Genomic DNA, 19,453 nt, shown 5'->3' with positions numbered 1-19,453 from the left:
CTAGGAGCCTTTGTGGAGGAAACTTCACCTGCACTGCCTGTTTGACATGCTTACAGGTGAACAAAATGAGGAATGAGTCAAAACCAGCTGTCCTTATGACACTGAGCATAGCAAGCAGAGGTCAATAGGTCTCTGCTGGCTAATGTGTTTCTGGGAATAATGCTTGTACTAGGGATGGGCTATGAAAAATCTTGTTCTGATTGCTCCCTGGAAAGGTACTGAAAGCTGTGAAACTGGGCCAGAAAAGTCAGAGCTGAAGCTATTCAGTGAAACAGCAAATTACGTGGTTGCTGAGCCAAGCAAAGGCAAGTGGTTCAAAGCCATGACCAGACCATACCTCTATCAGATCTTTGGCTTTACTGTACCAGCTTTGCAAAACTGAAGAAATGCTGGGAACAACCCCAGAGGAGGAAGGATGAACCTTAAGTAATTAGCCTTCCAACTGTGCAGCAAACAGTATTTGTGCCTGGCAGCAGGCCAGGCCATCAGTACTATGGGTGAAGATCTAGTGAATGAAGCTTGCTTCAAGCAGTCTGACAACCTTGCCTGAGTGGCTCTTGGAGGTGTTCCCTGTGAGTGGTCACTTGCAGGACTGGTCAAACAGCATGAAACGGTTTGCTTCGTAACTCCCAGCACTCTGGTAGTATCCTGAGTGAAGTGAGGGGGTGATACATTTGTCTATTACTGACCTCAAAAAGAAATCTTCAGAACTGATTTACTATAGGGATTATAGGAAAGGGATTTCAGGTTCTACCTCCTGTAGATGTAGCACTACTGATACTTAACTGGTATAAATGTAAGCTCTGGAAATGCATAATCTTGTATGATAAAGTTTGGCAGAGAAATGCAGTATCCTCTTTTATTGTTAGCTACATCCTTTTCCTGTGAGAGCTTATGAGAGTGTTTTCATACTTAACATGTTTCCTCTCCTCACTGTAGTTCATCTGCCAATCTGACCCTCCCAAGGAAAGTAGGCTCACTCTGAGCATCAAATAGACAAGGGGAGTGTCATAAGGAAAAGAACAGGCAAATTTAAGGTCTAACCCTTTCTGTACAACTGGGTTTGTCTTTGTGAGATGAAGAAGGTGAGAGTCAAAGGCCATCTGTGTATCTCCACACCACTGTAACAGACGTCAGACAAATACACTGTCCCTTTTGTAAACTACTTTAAGGGAACTTCAGAGTGAACTGTTGTATATAATGAAGCAGTGGCAGCTGCTGCATAGCTAAATCTGCAATTGAATTGCCATAGTATATGAACCTCTTGCTGTGCCCCTCATAAACTGCACTGAAAGCAAGTCATATTTATCTCAAAAGTGGCAGGCTTGGCATGATGCCCTGGTGACTTTTTTTTTTTCCTAGCAAACTTGAAATGAAACTAGCTCAACCAAGCTGTGCTAGATTTGAGTTCACCTAACCTCCTTTTGAGAGAGGCTGAAATAATGGAGGAGTGGAGAGAAAGTATTACAGAGTTTTTTAGATTTCCCTGGCATATTTCCACTACCCCACATGAAAGATCTTCTTAAAATCACAGTGAAGCTTGAAATATATTTAATAGTTAAATTAAGATTGTTCCTATTCAGTTTTGGCTTTGCTGAGTTTGATGCAGGAGTCAAATAACTACTGGAGACATAATTAAAACAAATGCTTGGCACTTTTCCCTACAAGGCTGAATGTGAGTCAGTATGTAAGAAGGCTTCCTAATGGAAAATGAGAAAACAATCTTAATAAAAAAATTAAAATTATTCAGATGAGCTGCTTGTAAATTACATATATAAATACAGTACTTGCCACAATAAGAAATTTTTCTAACAATTTTTGGCAGACATTAACTTGAAAATAAAGACACAGAGATAATTACTATTATTATTCTTATTACTACTACTGCTGTCATTTTGGTTTGTGCTGCATTAGCATTAAACGACCCAAGTGAGCATCCAAAATCTACTGTTCCAGACTCTGCTCTACTGTAAATACCTATTCCCAGCTCAGTTTTTACAGGTACAAGACCAGGCACAAGGTAGTGTCTCAGGCGAAGGAAGTTAGGAGTTTTGCTTAAGCCCCATAGGAACTTGTAGCAAGTCCAGGGTTTAATCCTGATCTGCTAAATTCCAGTCCAGCCTTCCAACCAAGAGTTGCATCTCTCATGTAAATTCCTTTAACAGGATGAGGTTTACATTTCTGCAATATCAAGGTGTACATACTGACATCTTAGAAATGTATTAGAATCCAGTTATGTAGATCTTCAGGAGGAGGTCATGGGACATCAGGATGTTTCATGATTTCTTTTTTTCCCCCCCTCTTCTTTTCCTCCCTTTGTTTAATAACATCCACTGGTTTAATTTTTTATTTCCTTTTCTGAGAAACTGTGCCTTCCTTTCACAACTTGTCACACTGTAGAGGTGCAGTATCCAGAACCAAAAGAGGAAATGTGCTGATTTTGGCAGTTGACCAGACTGACCTCATTTCTTTGCTATTGGAAGTTTGTGCACTTTTCTGGCAGGCAGGACAGCTGAAAATATGGTTGCCTAGTTCATAGCATTTCTTCATTGAAGAAAATGCTTGCCAGATACTTAAATGCTTTATTCATATCCTTTCTAGTAGCAGAAAATACCTGATAGGCAGCTAGACAGTCTGCTTAGAGCGAGCAAGAACAGGACAATTAGATCAAGGGGGCAGAGGAAATGGTGCAATTTTTACACACTTTGTGGATGAGGACTGGCACTTTTAGGGCTCTGTAGGTGTAGGTGAGAGAGGGGTGGTGTGATGGAATACCTGTGACTTTGCACCTGGGGGTTCTGTCCCATTTCTGTGATGCCAAGGTTTCAGAAACATTCCCTGCCTCCCCATGGTGCATGGTGTGGCATCCCAGCAGCTGAGCAGCTAGTGAGCCATCACCCAGCACAAAACTCTGTGAGGGATTGTCTTTCATCAGAGCACTACTGCCTGCTTCCCCCTAAATGAAGCCTGAGACTGGAAACTTGTGGTGAGGCAGGTGCATCGCTAAATGAGATTATTGTAGGCATATACTTTGGTTTTGGCTTGCCATGAGGTTCTGGTGGGAACAAAATCTGCCAGTGCAAAAAGGACACAACAACCTGATAGACTGATTTAAAGCTGACTTGTAAGAAAAATGGGAATTATTCAGCATTGTAATTGAAGAGTCAAGTGAAAATTAAGCTTTAACTTAAGTTTAAAAAAAAATATCCCTGAAGTTATTAAGAATTCCAGGAAGAGAAATAAAAAACTTCATGGAAAAATAGCTATCTAAATTTGAATACTGATTGTGTGATTGTATCAGAGGTTCAGATGTACGTGTGCATTATAATCTCCTAGAAATATGTAATCTTCCCAAAAGAACTTGACTGCAAATCACAGAAATCTTTTACTACTTTCCAGCCCTCTAGAAAATGTTTTGGGTGTGTCTTGTGCATCAGAAAGGGATGAGATTGTTGTTTGAAGTTGTTTGGCCTTGGAGAATGTGAGGGCCACTGAAACAGTTTGGTAAAGGAGTTGAGCAATAGCAAACAGCCTATTCCCGTTCACCAAGTTCATTGTGTGAGAACTTTCTTTTCCCTAGCATGATTGATTCTGTCTTTCATTTGTTTTGTGGGTTACCACTTCTGGCAACCCACTAACTATTTTGATTACTTTTGGAGACTGAAAATAAAGTGACAAAAGCAAATCTGCTGCAAACCTGCAGATATATTGATAAACCATGCAAGGAGCTCTTTTACACTCCCAGAATCTGCTTGAAATACTCAAACTCCTGCATCACATGGGACAAGTAGTTTATAGTTAAATTATATCAGGCTCTTCCTAGTAAAGGCACTGCAATAAGACATTGCCTCTTTTTTTATATGAAACAGGCTTTTCAGTATATTTGTTCTACTGGAGATGCAAAGCTTTGAATTCATAGAAGGGTTTAGGTTGTGTAAGGGACCTTAAAGATCATCTAGTTCCAACCCCCTTGCCATGTCCAGGGACACCTTCCACCAGACCAGGTCGTTCAGGGCTTCATCCAACCTGGCCTTGAATGCCTCTGGGGAGAGGAAATTCATTACCTCCCTGGGCAGCCTGTTCAGTGTCTCATCACTCACTAGTATCCAGTCTAAATCTGCCTTCCTGAAGCTTAAAGCTGTTCCCTCTCATCCTCTCACTACAAGCCCTTGTAAAAAGTCTCTTGTAAAAATTCCAGTAACAGATTCTTAAAGATAGGTTAGATTAGATGCTAGCTGTTTAATTATACAATTCTAGGTGTAACTGTAAATAGATAAAAACCTCAGCTAGGTACTTGGATATTTCAAATAAAAAAGCCCTGCTTGAAACTACTTTCAGTTCAGCAGGATGTGCAAACAATACAGAAACACTGTACCTAAGTAATTTATCATATTGCATGCACCATATGATACAGCTATGGGATGTTTGTAAAAGGCAAAAATCAGATTATCTTTGACTGTGTCACCAGATGGTGTGTAAGGGGCAATAGAATTATGGATTATGAGACATAACTTTCACTCTTAGGTAACCTGACTGACAAAACCTTTGTGATGTATAAAAACAAGATACTTGGGGACTGAGTGCATGGCAGAATTATTTTTTCCTACCCACAGAAATTCCCCTTGACCAGGAAACAAGATCATACATGTAGTTAAAGAAACATGCAATCAAATGAAAGTGTTTCTACCTTACTCTTATTACTGTTTGCATTTTTTTAACATTAAAACCAAAATAGTTTTTTAAAATTAATGTTAATATAATTGTCATTAATTCTTGTAGTTTCAACCTTGCTGGTGTTCTTTGTATAAATATACACTAGAAATAAAGCTGTAAAAAAAAAAAAAAAAAAAAAAAAGTTGTAATCTTAAAATGGAAGGCCAGGATGTAGGCAATTTGGAGAAGTCTCTGGTTACCTGCCTGTACTGGTGTAAATTTTGATGTAGCAGAAGCATTTGCAGGGAAGGCATGAGCCAGAGACAGTACTCCAGGAAGAGGGAAGCAGAGTGGAATTGTCAGAGTGGCCGGTGGTTCCTCTTCCTTCTCTGAGTCCATTCAGGAAGTTGCCAAGGGCTCATTTGGAGTCAGGAGGATTTTGACATGGCAGTATGGTGGGTTTCAGTATCCACATCTGGTGCAGAGAGCAGCCACAACCCCCTCCCTGGCACCCAGGGAAAGGGGTGCTGTAAGCCTGGCACCCTTCCCCAATAGCAGCAGGAAAAGCAGACATACACCTTGCTTTGTGAAAGCCAGGAGGACTGGGAATAGGCAGGTTTTTGAAGTGCATGCAAATGTAAATTCTGAAGAAACACGTTGGGTTGCCAGAAAAGAGCTGTCTGCCCCAAGCACTGACAGCCCTGTGCCTTTAAATTGATGCATTCACATTAAAGGGAGACATTTAAATAATGCAAAGAGGTAAACTAGCTTGAGTTATGTGTGGTTTTAGCTGGGTGACTCCTACTGCCTTTTATGGAAATCTCCCATCTAAAGTCCTGCACAATTATCCCCAAGGGCAAGTATTAACTCCATAAAAGAAAGGATATCTACAGTTACACATCAGCCATTGCATATCTGTGTGATGGCTGTGGTTGACTTCAGCTGAAGATGGTGCTTTATTAGAGCTGGTGCTGGTAGCTGGATAACGGGAAGCTGTCCTGGCTTCCTTTATTTATGAAAGAGAGGGAAACTCTTGAGGCAGAGTGATTAACTCATAGCACTAATTAAGAACTTGCATTATTCCACAATAATGAGGCACCATTTATAAAGGAATTAAAGAACAGTATCTATAGTGGCCACGCTTTTGAAGGCGGTGAGCCCAGCTGGGTGCTGCGGGGTGGAGGGGGCTCAGCCAGGCTCCAAGCATTTCACTGTGGAGCCAGGGCAGAGCATGGCTTCTGCTCAGTGAGTGCAAAGTTGTACAAAGTTGTATTCCCAGGGCTCTTTGTCACCTCCCTGTCATTAGTACTGCCATTGCTACCACGAGGACGATGTCCTCACTGTCCCATGTGTCCCCTGGCTGGGGTGGCAGAAGTGGGAGCCCTGGCACTGCTGTGGTGACTGTTGGAGTTTGGTTTGTGCTTTGGCAAGCTCTTTGGGGCCTACCAAAGGAGAGGCCGTATCAACTGCCAGTTAGTATAGGACACTTGTGAGAAAGTTGTTTATTGATTGAACTACTGCACAGAGCAGCAAGTTAGCATTGCATTAGCTGATGTGTGGCAGCCGCTCACCCACAGGCTGGCTGCCTGTAGCCAGACTGCCAAGCCTTCCTTGGATTTATTAATCAGGTGATGTCACGAGTCTGGGCCAGTATGTCTGCTCTGGCCTTGGTGCCTGTCAAAACCAATCTCTGGAAAAAAACAACATGTGCAATGGGAGTAGTGAGGCACAGTCAGCTGTGAGTTCACATCCATGTCTTTGGTCTTCCTGCTCTGCCCCTCAGGAGGAGCACTGGGCTCTGCAAATATAACCACTGAGGCCTTGTCCAGATGTTAGACCACATAACAGCTACTAACGTGAGAGAGCAGCAGTGTGCTTTCCTGAGATAGGAAGAGACATATTGCCTCTGGTTGAAAATAGAAAATGAAACTTAAGGGGGGACAAAGCTGGAAGGAAGTACTGGTTGAGAAGGAGCCAGAGTGTCACAACCATGTTAATAACCCAGGAGGGATCCTAACAACTGCCTGACCAAAACACAGAGGATGGAATCCTGTGTACATGGATCATTAAGCTTTGGACAGGTGGGAGCTGCTGGACTTCAGGTATCAGTGGTATGCAGCTTCCAGAAGAGTCTCTCTGGTTTTTTCCAGCCTGGGGTTACAGCTAAGAAGGTAGAGCAGCGGTAGCAGATAATTTTGAACCCTTGTGTTTTACATTAATTCACTTTCTGTTCTCGTTAATTAAGAAATTGCTTTCTGTGATAGATTGAGCTCAGTTTCTCTTTTCCATTCCTTTTAGCTGTCTCATTTCTCTACAACTTTTCATTTTTCAGGAGATAAAAAGAGAAAAATGTCATTATAAAAAACAAAATGTTTGAACTTAAAATGCAGGTTGCTTAAATTATGCAGTTAAAGGATAAAGAAAATCACAGAGCAATTTTAACAAATTGCCCTTAACTGGATTGCACAAACAAACCTCTCCTAAGAAATCTTAGAAAGGTGTGTTGGAGGGTGTAATCTTAGCTTGTGGCTGAGTAGAGTTAAACTTGTTTTTCAAGTTGGTTATGTATGACTTTCTGATGCTAAAGATTGTAAGCATTCCAGAAGGAAAGGAGTTCGGCTGTAGCAGGAGTTTGATGGTAAATGTTGATTATTTCCAGTAATGCTGTTCCATGTCCACGTACAGTACTTCACACAGTGACTTTCCCTTTGATCTGTATTCTTATTGGTTGGATTTTAAAATACATATATATATATATATTTATGTAATAGCCTTGACATTTGCAAGTTATTTAATTTTCAGTGGAACCTGAGTATACCAGCCCAGGCACAGTCCGTTCACCCCTGCAAATATACATGCCTTTCTTGTCAGATACAAAACAATTTGTAAATTTCACATGTGTGAAATAGTGGCATACTCAAAAATTCCTTTTTGGTGAAAACATCACTGCCTCAGTCTGCAGTTCAGAAAACCTGTGCAGTTTCTGAATAGTTTTGTAGGATGACCAACAGACTTACTCCAAAATTTATAATTTTTCTCCCCAATGCATACTATTTTTATTAGTATTTATGCACTGTATGCAAGCTAATATAAATATTAAAAGAATTGCTATGTATGTAAGAAAGCATGATGCTTGCAAAACTTCTGTACAAGAGCTAAGCTTATGTATGTAAGAGAACTGTTGATGCTCTATTACAGTTTAATTTGTTAATGAAACAAGATGGACTGAGCTCCTACTACACCTCTTTGGATGTTTGAGGCTAGTCACAATTAATTTATTTACTGTCTGTGTAGGCGTATGCCAGCTAATGTACTGTAAGAGCTTTTATCTTTATGTTCATAATGAAGAGGGGCAGGTTTTTGGCAACTATACAAGGATTTTTCTGATGACTCATCCTCTCTGGATTGTAAAACAGTTTCTTGTAAAATCAAAAGAGAAAACTAGTTCGTATTAGAAGTGGGCTCAGATAGAGTAGTTTGTCTTTCACTACCAAGCTGCAAAGCAGAAAGGCATACTGCTTTTCTTTATTTCAATTGTAATTGGACCTCTGATGAAATCAAAGAATCGCAGAATGTCAGGGGCTAGAAGGGACCTCGAGGGATCATCTAGTCCAACCGCCCTGCCAAAGTAGGGTCACACAGGAACTCATCCAGGCAGGTCTTGAATATCTCCGGAGAGAGAGTCACCATATTGGTTGAAAGGCTGTTCTCTTGGGAGGTATTAAACCACCTTTGGGGTAAATATGCTATGGGTTGCATTGTTAAATACCTCGGCAATGTGTTGGACTTTTGGCTAAACTGGAGTACATCTCCTCCAACATTAAGTTGTACCATTTGGTTTGTGATAGTTACTGCCCTGCTGTCTAGGAAGAAATGCAAAGTCCAGGATTTGGTAGAAGTCGAACAGGAGTTGGGTGTAGGTATCTGATTGCAGACCTAAATCCATTTCAGAATAATATTCAGTATTGATTTCTATTTAAATAACACATTAATACTAGTATCAGGTAAACAGGGAGTATGTTCCATCTTCACAAAAGTATGAACATGGAGTACCCTAGGGACACTAGAAATAAGTAAAAATTACTGGAATGCATGAGTAATCTATTTCAGTTAGGTTTGAGGAGAGAAATCCTGCTTCTAATGAAAATTTATCATTGTTATTTTACCTCATAGTACCTGTACATGCTTTCATGCATGCACACTTCTGGAAACACTTCTTCCCACTCACATATTTGCTTTTTTTCTCTGTGGGGGCAACTGGAGTCTTTAGGCAGCAGAGGGATATCTATTAACGAACTTCTTCAGTCCTTCTTTGCGCTCTGTCACAATCCTTTTCCTGAATGACTTCTTGCATGATGAGGCTACAGCTCCCTCTTATTAATGTGATGTTTATGCAATCCAGAGTAGATTAATTTAAATCCCTGATTTTAATCACAATTTAAATCAACAAGCAGAGCACTTTGATTTAAATAATTAAGTGTAATCTTGGTTTGCATTTTTGCTTTTCAGCTACTTTCCTAAACAAAGGCTGTTTTATTGGTCAATATCATTTACTAACTAGACCTGTTTGTTGTACACAATTGGGTTTCTCTACATGTGTGCTGCATACATACATGTACTCATGTTCCAAATTTTTACATTCTTCTTATGCTAAAAAGTAGTGAATCACATTTCTTAATAGAAATAACAAATATTTTTAATCTCATGTGATTGATGTGTAGCAAAATGTTGTAGTTTTAATTCAATTAAAATACTAAAAAGTGACATTTTAAGCTGCTTTAGTGGCTTAACTATGTTTGCTCTGGAATACAAGGCAAAAATTTATACTGGAACGTGTCGTGCTTTTAAAATCAATCTGTTACACAAAATTACTATTTACAGATAATGTGCTGTGCCTGTTGTTTCTGGGCACCAAGTACTTCAAGTTTTTTGAACTACTTAAGTAGTCTATCATTGCACATATCAATTTTATTCATGAATGGAAAGAGGAAAACAAACTTTCCTGCTTTCTGAATCCCTAATTATTTCCCTAGCTTATTATGAAATAATTATAAACTGAACTCGCTGAAAATGAATAATTGCTACAATTTGCAGAAAAAATACTATTGAAAAAAAGAGTGAAGCTTCAGCAAACTGGTTTAGATGCCTCGGCAGTGAAAGCTATCCGTTCAGTGGTTTAGCTTTCTCCAGAAAAATTAACAGGTTGAACAGTGACACACATACAGCTTCAGTATAACATAAAATCACACTTCCAAGAAAGTTTTGAATAAGATAAAATGTAATACAGGTTATCATAGCTTAATGGTTTTGTTCAGAAAGACAAAAATTGCACTCCATAGAAAGATTTATCTTTCACACCTATGTGACTTTCACATATACCTTTAGCAACAGATTGTTGACTGTGACAGTCACTCTTTCTTTAATGTTTTGCTCATTAGAAACATCATGGTCTGTATTCTGAAATTAGTGCCAGGCAGCTGTAGGTGGAGTCACAGAACAAAAGATTAAAGGATTATATATTCTTAGCCACTATAGTGGAGCTCATGAATTAGTGGGCCATAGCTACCACATAGATGTTAACGTCTTCATTCACAGAATGAGAGGTGATTTAAGGATTTGATGGAAATTATTCAAATTGTAAACTTGGATTCATTTTGTTCTAAATGAGATAACAACAGCCAAATCTAGATAATATGCACTGCAAAATATTATTTAAATATTCCCCTCCACTGATTACTTGTAAGAGGACTGTTAAGACAGCGAGTCTGTAATACTGCATGTGGGAATTGCAATATTTAGTATCATCAGTAAAACTGCACAGCATGAATGGGAGCTTGCTCAGTTTAATATGTCTGTATTTCCTTCTGTTTCTTTCCTAATTGTAAATTTTTCTCCTCTGATAGCGTAGCTAGGGAGTGGGAGGTTGATTAAATTTAATTCTGATTTATCTGGGTTCGGTCATGTTATCTTTTAAAATGTGTCTCTAAAGGTTAACAGTCCTTTGGCATTTTCGTCTTTGCTTTCCTACCCTGAAGGAAAACTTCTATGTCTAGGAAGTCAAAGATGGCTGGTTGTATTTTTCCATACCTACAAAGTGATATTATATCTGGATTCATATCTGCTCCTGGAAAATTTTTTAGGTTTAATGTTTAATTTCCATATGCTTAAAAGGGCAAGTTGTTAAATCCCAAGGGTTTCATTTCACTTTGCCTCCAGGCAACTTATCAGTCAAGGAAAGGTCCAAAGTGCTGCACAACCCCGTTTTGTGTTTTGCTTCCTGCATCATGCAGTGTGGAATAAAAGCTTATGACAAAAGGGAGCGTTGGGAGTGCATGTGGTGCCTTTGTGGTGAGGTTGAGGAGACCACGAAGGATGCATGGGGGGATGCTGATGCTGCCTACAGCCGCTTTGTCTGTGTGCCTGCAAGGTCGCTACTGTGGCTCTGTCTGGAGCTCTGTGAACAAAGTCTCCTTTGGTGAGTTTACTGCAATCAAAGGAAGCCCCAAACAGAGTTTAGATTAAGACAGAGTAGTCTTAGGCAGGCCTTGAAGGGTTAGGCCTTAGTAGTCCCACAAATTGATCTTCCAGTAAGTAAAACATTACTTGGGCTTTGATTATCTCTTTATCAGAGACAAGCTGGGGCTTCATCCTGAGGTGAACTGTGTTTTCCAGTTTGTGAGTTTTGCAGAAATACCAGACAACTGTAACATTTTGAATAGATTTTTACCTGTAAGGAGGTTTTCTGTTACCTGAAAAGGAAGAAAAGCCAAATGAGCTGAGTGGGGGGAGGGGTGGGGGGCACGATGTTGTGCATTTTTTTCTCTCCTAGATTAGAGAATCTGGTTTCTCTCATTATGAGGTTTGTTGTTTGTTTTTATTAAGTGTAGAGTTCCAGCAGTCTTCTATAAGAAGACAAAATATTTCTGGAATGCAACACCTGCATAAAGATGAATTACCATGTGCCAAAATAATTCAGTAAATGCTGTGTTGTGTGGGTAACTTGACAAAAGTTTTGCAGCAAACTATAAACATCTGCAAAACATTTGAAAATCTGGCCCAGACTTGGGGATGCCTGAATTCTATGGCATTTGTAGTAATTTACTGTTCCACAATATGTAATTATTTGTGTGAACCTTAGGACTAATTTTCTTGGCAACAGTAGAAAAAGGTCTGTTTTATTAAAGATGTAAGAAACACTGATGTTCTTTACCTGTGCAGCTCCAGGACCTATGAGTTTATCTTTTACTTCTGGAATGTGTTTACTTCTCCTTACACACTTGACTAAGTGGCATGGTTAGAAGTGGGAAAGGGGCAACATGTCCAGTCCAAATTGTAGATGTGTTGCCTTTTTTTTTTTTAATTCTTCCCCCCCTTGGGGAAGAGCTGAGAGGATTGAAGTCATTCAGCTAGTTTTGTTGAGCTGAGCTGAGCCTTGAAAAAACAGACCATGTGTGCTTTTAGTGAACTCTGGGCCTAATCCTAAATCTTTTGAGTTTAGTGACAGGTTAGAGTGTCCAAGAAGTGAATCATCAGCTGTATGCTAGCCACAGCTCTGATGCTGCACAGGGCATTGTCCTCCTCAGCCCACTTGTCTGAATAAGTACAGTCTCACACAGGAGCTTCAGCTTAGGCATGTTCAGCAATGCATGGTGCAAAAAGCCCCAAAAAAGCTGACACTTTCTTCTGGGGAGAGCACACAGATAGGTGGTTTCATTGTGCAGTTCTTGCCCCAGCTTCCCAAAATGCCCAGGATTCTAAAGACATCAGCTTCCTGGAAGGCACCTACATAAGGATTAGATTTTGAAAAGAGCTTAGCACCCAGCCTGCCCAGCTTTTCAGAAAATCTGGCACTGATTGTTGATGCTGAGTCTCTGCGGAGATGCTGGGAAGAACGCTGCCTTCCCACACGCCGCGTTGGGATAGTGCCGTTTGCTTTACAAGGCTCGCAAAACATTGGTAAAGAGAACAAATAGCAACAGGGGAAAGGCAGCACCCCTGTGCCCCCCAGTTCTGTTTTAACAGATCCTGGGAGGGGGAGGGTCCCTTCCCTTTTTAAAGATTCAGTTCAGGCATTGTCAAAAGAAATAAATAAAGCAACATCATTTAAAAGCTTTTGGAACAATGGTCTCTTCCACTTCCCTTGGTCATTGTAGAGCCCTGGGCCCAGCTTTTGTTTATTTTGTGCTGCCAGCCTCATGGTGCCTGATTGGCGGGTGTCTGATTTCATTCCTATGGGTGATGTCAAAAGCTGACCCAGAAGTTCTCAGCAAGTTTGCTTTTAGCTTTTAGTTGTTGTTTTTGTTCATGTATCCATGTGCACAAGAGTACTTTTCAGTCCTAGGAGGATTCTGTTACAGTTCTGAATATTATTCAGCTGCAAAACTAATAAGGAATAATATTTGTGTCAGGAACTGCACAACTCCTTTCCTGCATATGGTCGGAATAGCAAACAATTTAGGCACTGAGAAATTATGGAAGTTGTAATTAATGTTAATTATAGTTCTAGTATTACTAGAAGACATGAAAGGAAATTCAGAATCTGTATGAGAATTTCAGAACACATAACTGAAAATCGGGATGATAAGTTAGGCTGATTTCACATTCGTAATGTAACACTACTATGAATTTGCTTTTTATAGCTGTACCAGAATTGTAAAGCTAGTCTTTAACATAATTTTTGTAGGCTTTCAAATTGGCAATTTAAATACCAAGTTCTTACAGAGATGTATATACCGCTGACAACAATATTCAATATTTATTTTAATAGAAAAATGATCAGTGTTTGGTTTTTTGGTTGTTTTCTTGTGCAGTCTATCTGCAAATGCATCTGTCTTTGTTAAACTTTGTTTTCCATTTCTCTGGCCTTAACACTTGGGATTTTTCCTTCAGCAGCCTCTGACCCTCTCCTGTGTTTCCTTTTGTTAGATAAGTAAAAGATGAGCGTTACTTTATAAGGACATAGTTTCATACCCTTGTCCTCTGTTAGAGCACAGTCAAGTTGCTTGTATAAACATGAACAGTTTTGCTTACTTTTCAATTTATTCAAATGCCAGTGTAAGGTTCTTGAGCTGTGTGTGCCCCTCCACCCTGGTCTTTTCAGCTCTTGTCCTCTTGCCTCTAGGGAACTGTGTTGTACAATGTCTTACACGTATGTAGTAGGAGTGTGTAACTAGTTCCATAGGGAGGCTATGCTGATGCTTTGTATTGCACAAGAAATTGTGTTCAACCTCTCCCATTACAGAAAATGCTGTGTTACAGTCTAGAAGGACATAGAAAATTACCTTCTCTGTCTCTCTTTCTCCTTTTCTGTATATGGTTTTGGCAAAGGTTTGCTGCTGTGTCAGATTTCACAGCAAAATACTGTTGATTAGAATTTTATTTAAAGAAATTGGAACATCCCTCCAGCTCTGCAGTTCTGCATCCTGCTTTCCTGCCTATAATACTTTTTTGTATTGTCAAGGCAAACAGAATTCTTGCCCTGAGGTTCCTTGAAAGTAGGACACTTAGAGAAGTTTGGGTGCTTCAGAAATAGTCCAATATAAAGAAAATCCACAAGGCTTAAGTGCTTTTCACCTAAAGATAACTCATTGCACAGCTTCAGGCATGTTATTTCAATGCCTCTAGCTTCTGTTTATGTTCATGAAGGATGCCGTTCATTTAGGGAAGCCTGGGCAAATGTCCACCAAAGAGTCCAAGGGCTGAGGCTCCAGAAGCTGGCCAGTGGATCGTGTTGTGTGATTGTTCACTCACCTTTCCCCTGGTGAGATGCTTGTGAACAGGGCCTGGTCTTGCCACTCGCCCCAGTGCCTGCCCGTCTCAGCTTTGCCTCCCAGGTGCTCTGTTGTTTTATGAGTAGCTACTTTTAGAAATGGCCTCCTTCATCTCCCTTGCCCAAAAGCAAACACTGCAAGTGACATAGGCTTTATAGAGAATTTGTTAGCTGAGAGTGCCCCCAGCACTGTTGAAACTGTTAAAAAGGAAAAATGATTTTATCTGTGTTCTGAATCTGTTTTAAATACTGTTCTTTTTATGATTTCCATATGATTCCTGGGGATTGTAACATCAAAAGGCCCAGATTATCCTAATTGGTGTAAGAGGTTGGAAAAGTTTTCTTCATGGTAGACTTAAATAGGGTTCCTGCTTGGCAGCTTTTGCACTGGCTTAGCCCTTTTGTGACATGAAAGCCAGCTGCAGTTAAGCAGATTTCCCCCTTTTTTGTTTAATAAACTAAAATAACTATACTGTTAAGTATTGCAATGCAGAAGCATCATGCATTTTTAAAGCTTCCAGAAATAGCCTACAATGCATTGCAGGAATTAGTGAAGCCATACTTGTAATGAAAAACATTTGGTAATAGACTCTGCATGAGTTAGTAGGCTGATTTACTGCCTGTCCTATGTTTTCCCTCCTCTCTGTAAACTGTCACAGATAGGAACAGCAAGGATTTTGTGGACACTTTTTTGAGGAGAGAAGAAAATCCCCTAGATTTAAGCATCCAGTAAATAGGTCCTAGTGATTTTTCTCCTGATGATTACTTTCTGTTCAGTTTAGCAGAACACACACACACCCACACCCACCCCATTTTATCCTGAGAGTAGTTTTCCTACAGAGAAATCTCATGCCTGGGTCGCTGCTCCTGTACAATGGGTGTATCTTCACTGCACAGATGGCTCGGCACAGGCTGGTACCTGGCCTGCGCTCAGCCACCACCTGGTGCTAGGAGCATTCCCGCCACAAAATCCTGCCAGCCTCTTGCCCCCTCCCTGGGCTTGAGTGCCAGGCTCTGGAGGTGTACCCTGTGCTGTGGGGTGTGCTGAGCTGGCAAAACATCTCCTGCTTTGGGACGGATCAAAATAGCTGCAGAAGAGTCCAGACCTGCTGCTTGTCTCTGTAATTTGGCTCTGTGACTGTATCTTGAACAAAGACTGGGTATTCCTCTATGAAGTGGATTAGAAATCTTCCTTCCCTCTGATAACTTGATGTCTGGGCATAAATGTCCCTTTGATAGGCCATAATTTTTGTTTACTTCCTGGTGAATTATTGGGTAAACACTTGAGGTAAAAGTATGTTCTGTTGTTTCAGCAGTTGCTGGAAGTCTAAGATACACAAATTTTTGCCCTTACCCCTTTTTTACACTGCCATACTTACTGAAGGCAATTAGAGTAAACTGTATTTAGACCGATTACTACTAACAATATCCTCTTTAACAACTGGGCACTAGGACTTGTTTTAGGATTGAAAACATTTATTTTCTCCCAATATGTTTTTTTTTTGTGGCTTTAAATAAAATTGCAAGCAAAGGAATAGAACAAATAAAAAAGAAGATGGGGGAGTGAAGGCAGGCATCTATGCACGCAGGTGAGATTTTCAGCATTTAAATAACTGCTTCTTTTGCTGTGCTGTAGCTTCTAAGGTGTCTCTGTACAACATTTCCTTGTTTGGCCTTAATCACACCCTTCACTAAATGTTTGCTTTGCACATGAAACAAAGCATCCTTAAAATTGTAATGAAATCATTAGTTGGTGTTCATTTAAAAAAAGAAAAAGGCAAAAGCAAAATTAAGTTAAACATTCAAACATCAATCAAATGAAAATAATAATAATGTCAGGATTTCAGTGCAAATCTTAAACAGAATCTGCAATCCACTCTGCAGGTTTTAACTGATTTTGGCTTCTGTGACCATAGGTCTGAGGTCACAGCAGCCTCCTGATGTGTCTAGTAACAGACAGTTTTTATCTACATACTGTTCTTCTTATTTCTGATTTCCATCTCCTGTTGTGTAGTTACTGGACTATTTCTGCAGTTATCTAGGTATTTGCTTGCATAGTTGAAACTTGCTATTTCCTTCTCCCTCCTTCATAGGAAAATAAATAATTGAAAGGAAAAGAGTAACAGACATAGATAATTTATATTGCAGGGAAATAAAAAAAAATAGAGCGCCCTACAGTCCTTTATGCAACAACCATCTTCAAGAATGGAAAATGAGCAGTGGAAAAGCAATTGGAATTTATGTGAAACTCTTGGTGGGCTCATAGAGCATAGATAAAATTCAGTGCTAAGTGCCTGCCTGGAAAAGACATTTCCTAATTTTTGCCCAAAGAATACTTGTTTGCAGAACTTATGACATTAAAACTGTGGGAGAAAGACACTAGAAGGATGAGAAAGGAGATACAGATGCTCTGATTTTTGCAAGGTTTTCACTTAACAGCAAAATACTGTGCACACAGTTCTGAGTCCCTGGGGAAAATCTCAAAGTTTTACTGTGGGACAGACAAGACTAATATGATTTCAGAAATCTTAGTGATCTTATAAAACATGCCTGGGAAAGTCCCTCGTGCAAATCATTCATAATCATGTCCATCCCATTGTAAAAGCCAAACTCGCTGCAAATCAGAGCAACTTTGTCAGAATATGATGTAGAAATTAAATATTCTGTGCTCCATAGCAAGTATGAAGTCGCTGACAGGATATAACAATTTCTTCACTTCAAGGATTTAACTTGTATTTTCCAGCTGCACATGAATGTGTGTATGCATTTGGTTTTCCTTTGTTCCTTAATTTTCCTGTGAAACCAGTCTGCATGTTAAGGAAAGCCTTTACGTGTTGCCAGTGCTGTGTGCCTCAAGAGTGGAGGTGGGGTGTGTCTTGTGCTAAGGCCATTTACACAGCTCCTGTGTGTTTGGGGGTGCTTTTGAAAAGTGTTGTATCATCTCTTCAATTCACACTGAAACTGGTAGGAATCATTCAGGATCAACTCTCCCTGACCCACAACGCCTAGTGACAGACATCTCATGTCCATATTCTTCCCCTGTTACACAGTTAGTGTTGTTAGCCTTGACTGTGCTGATAGTCCTTTAGAAACTTCACTACCTGAGTGAAAGAGAGAGGAGACCAGGCCTGTGAAACTGCAAGCCAAAGTGCCCTTTCCCCACTTGGAGTGTATTGAAAGCCTGAGAAAGCCAGAGGGGAAGGGTTTTTTTGCCAGCTTCTAAGTGATGTGGTGGAGAGTGCAGAGCAACAAGAAGCCACTTGTGGCTTCCTTAATCTCTATTACCAGGTCACACTGTGCAGCTCTGCTTTATGGTTTTGTGAGACATCCCCTAGCTAACAACTGCTAAAGTGAAGTTACACTGCATCTGGATAAGTCCTGATGATGAGCTGGGCTGCAACGCATTGGTTTGTGTGTTACAGCAGAGCAGGAGCTTCCTAGAAAATCTACTTCTCAAACACAATGTGGGAGACAGAAAAAAACACCTTTCTTGTCTTTGAGATTTTGCCCTCTGTTTCTGGTGTTCATTTGCTGTGTCACCAACTCTGTACTGCCACAACTGTTGTTGTCTCCAACTCAGTCCCTAGTGGTTCCCTGTCTCTATTGAGGGGGTCCTCAAATGGCAATGTGCAGCTCATACCCAGCATCACAGGGCCTGGTGTCTCTTCTTAGGATCTGCAAACTGTGCCACCACAGCAAAGATGGCTGCAAGGTTTCAGGGTGTGTAAAACGGATAAAGCCACGGTTTCCTGGTGAATGGCCAGTAGAGTCCTCAGGTGGACAAACTTTTATCAGTTACATCTTCAAAGTCCTTCTTTGTGGAGATCTGTAACAATCACCTGTGGCTTTTCTGACCTCCTAGATGGATTAATATGAAATTACATAGGCAGCTAATTTATGGTGGACTTTGAAATGACACCTGAAAATGCCAGGAAGTGCAGAATGCCATCAGATGCTTGTTCTGGGCTTGCCTTTGGTCAATAGGCATGGATTTAAATACATGCTTTTGTGTAAGGGTCAATGTGACTTCACTGAATAAAGCTAAATTTCCTATTTGCTTGCTGCAGGTACAGGTGGATGCCTGTAAAGCCCTGAATCTTCTGTAACCTGATTATCTGTCACCACAGTGTATAAGATTTGACTGGGATATGCCTGCAGCCTAGCCTGTGGTGCACAATTTAATGTGCAATTGTTTCTATCTGGTTAAAAATTGTTACCCAAGTTAAATTTCCTGATGAAAAGCAGAACACCTCATAATGTTTACCCTGCATCTGCTGTCATTTGTAATTAGACTGTAAACTCCTCAGAGCAAGAACTTGCTGTCCTTCTGTACACCTACAGTGCCAAACACACTGGGGTCTTGGTATTAGCTGAGTTGCCATTAATAATAAATGGAGAGTAAAAGGAGAATCTGTAAATGCATTCAAACATGTAGTGACGCTTTTAAAGTATAATTGTTATCACTGCAGATCTCTATGTGGTTGGCAGCTGGGCTGCACTGGAAGTTCAGAACCCCTGTAATTGAAATTTGCACATTTTACTGGTCTGTCAGAGCCTGCCTTTGACTGGTTGTGTCTCGAGTACCTATAAAGAAAGACCCAGGGGCAGGGCTACTCAAAAGTAAAGACAAGTCAGAGGGTTTGCCTTCAGCTCCCTTTCTGAGACGCTTAAGAATGCCCAAGCTCATTACATTAGGATATAGCTCAAGGTTAAGTAACTTTTCAGTAATTAATATGTAAACACAGGGCTACAGTTTCATCCTTTGCCTGCCTTTTTGAATTCCTGTGTAATGCTGGAGAGGAAGCTCTGCTGGATGAGGCATGGGGCTGGACAAGCCTGAAGAGTGAGGCATTCCCTGTACCTGCATCCAGGTCTTCTTCACATCTGTACCCCTGTGGGAGAGGTCTTATGGAGAAGGAGTTAAGAGCAGGCTGCCTCAGTCTTCTTCATTATTGTACCTATTAATTTCATTTTGTGGCTTCTCTGTGTTCTCTTGTTCTTTGCTTTGTTTTGATCTGGTTTTCATTATTT

This window comes from Indicator indicator, chromosome 21 (genome assembly GCF_027791375.1).
Source record: "Indicator indicator isolate 239-I01 chromosome 21, UM_Iind_1.1, whole genome shotgun sequence".
In the NCBI taxonomy this organism is placed as follows: domain Eukaryota; kingdom Metazoa; phylum Chordata; class Aves; order Piciformes; family Indicatoridae; genus Indicator; species Indicator indicator.
This window is presented reverse-complemented; position numbering follows the sequence as displayed.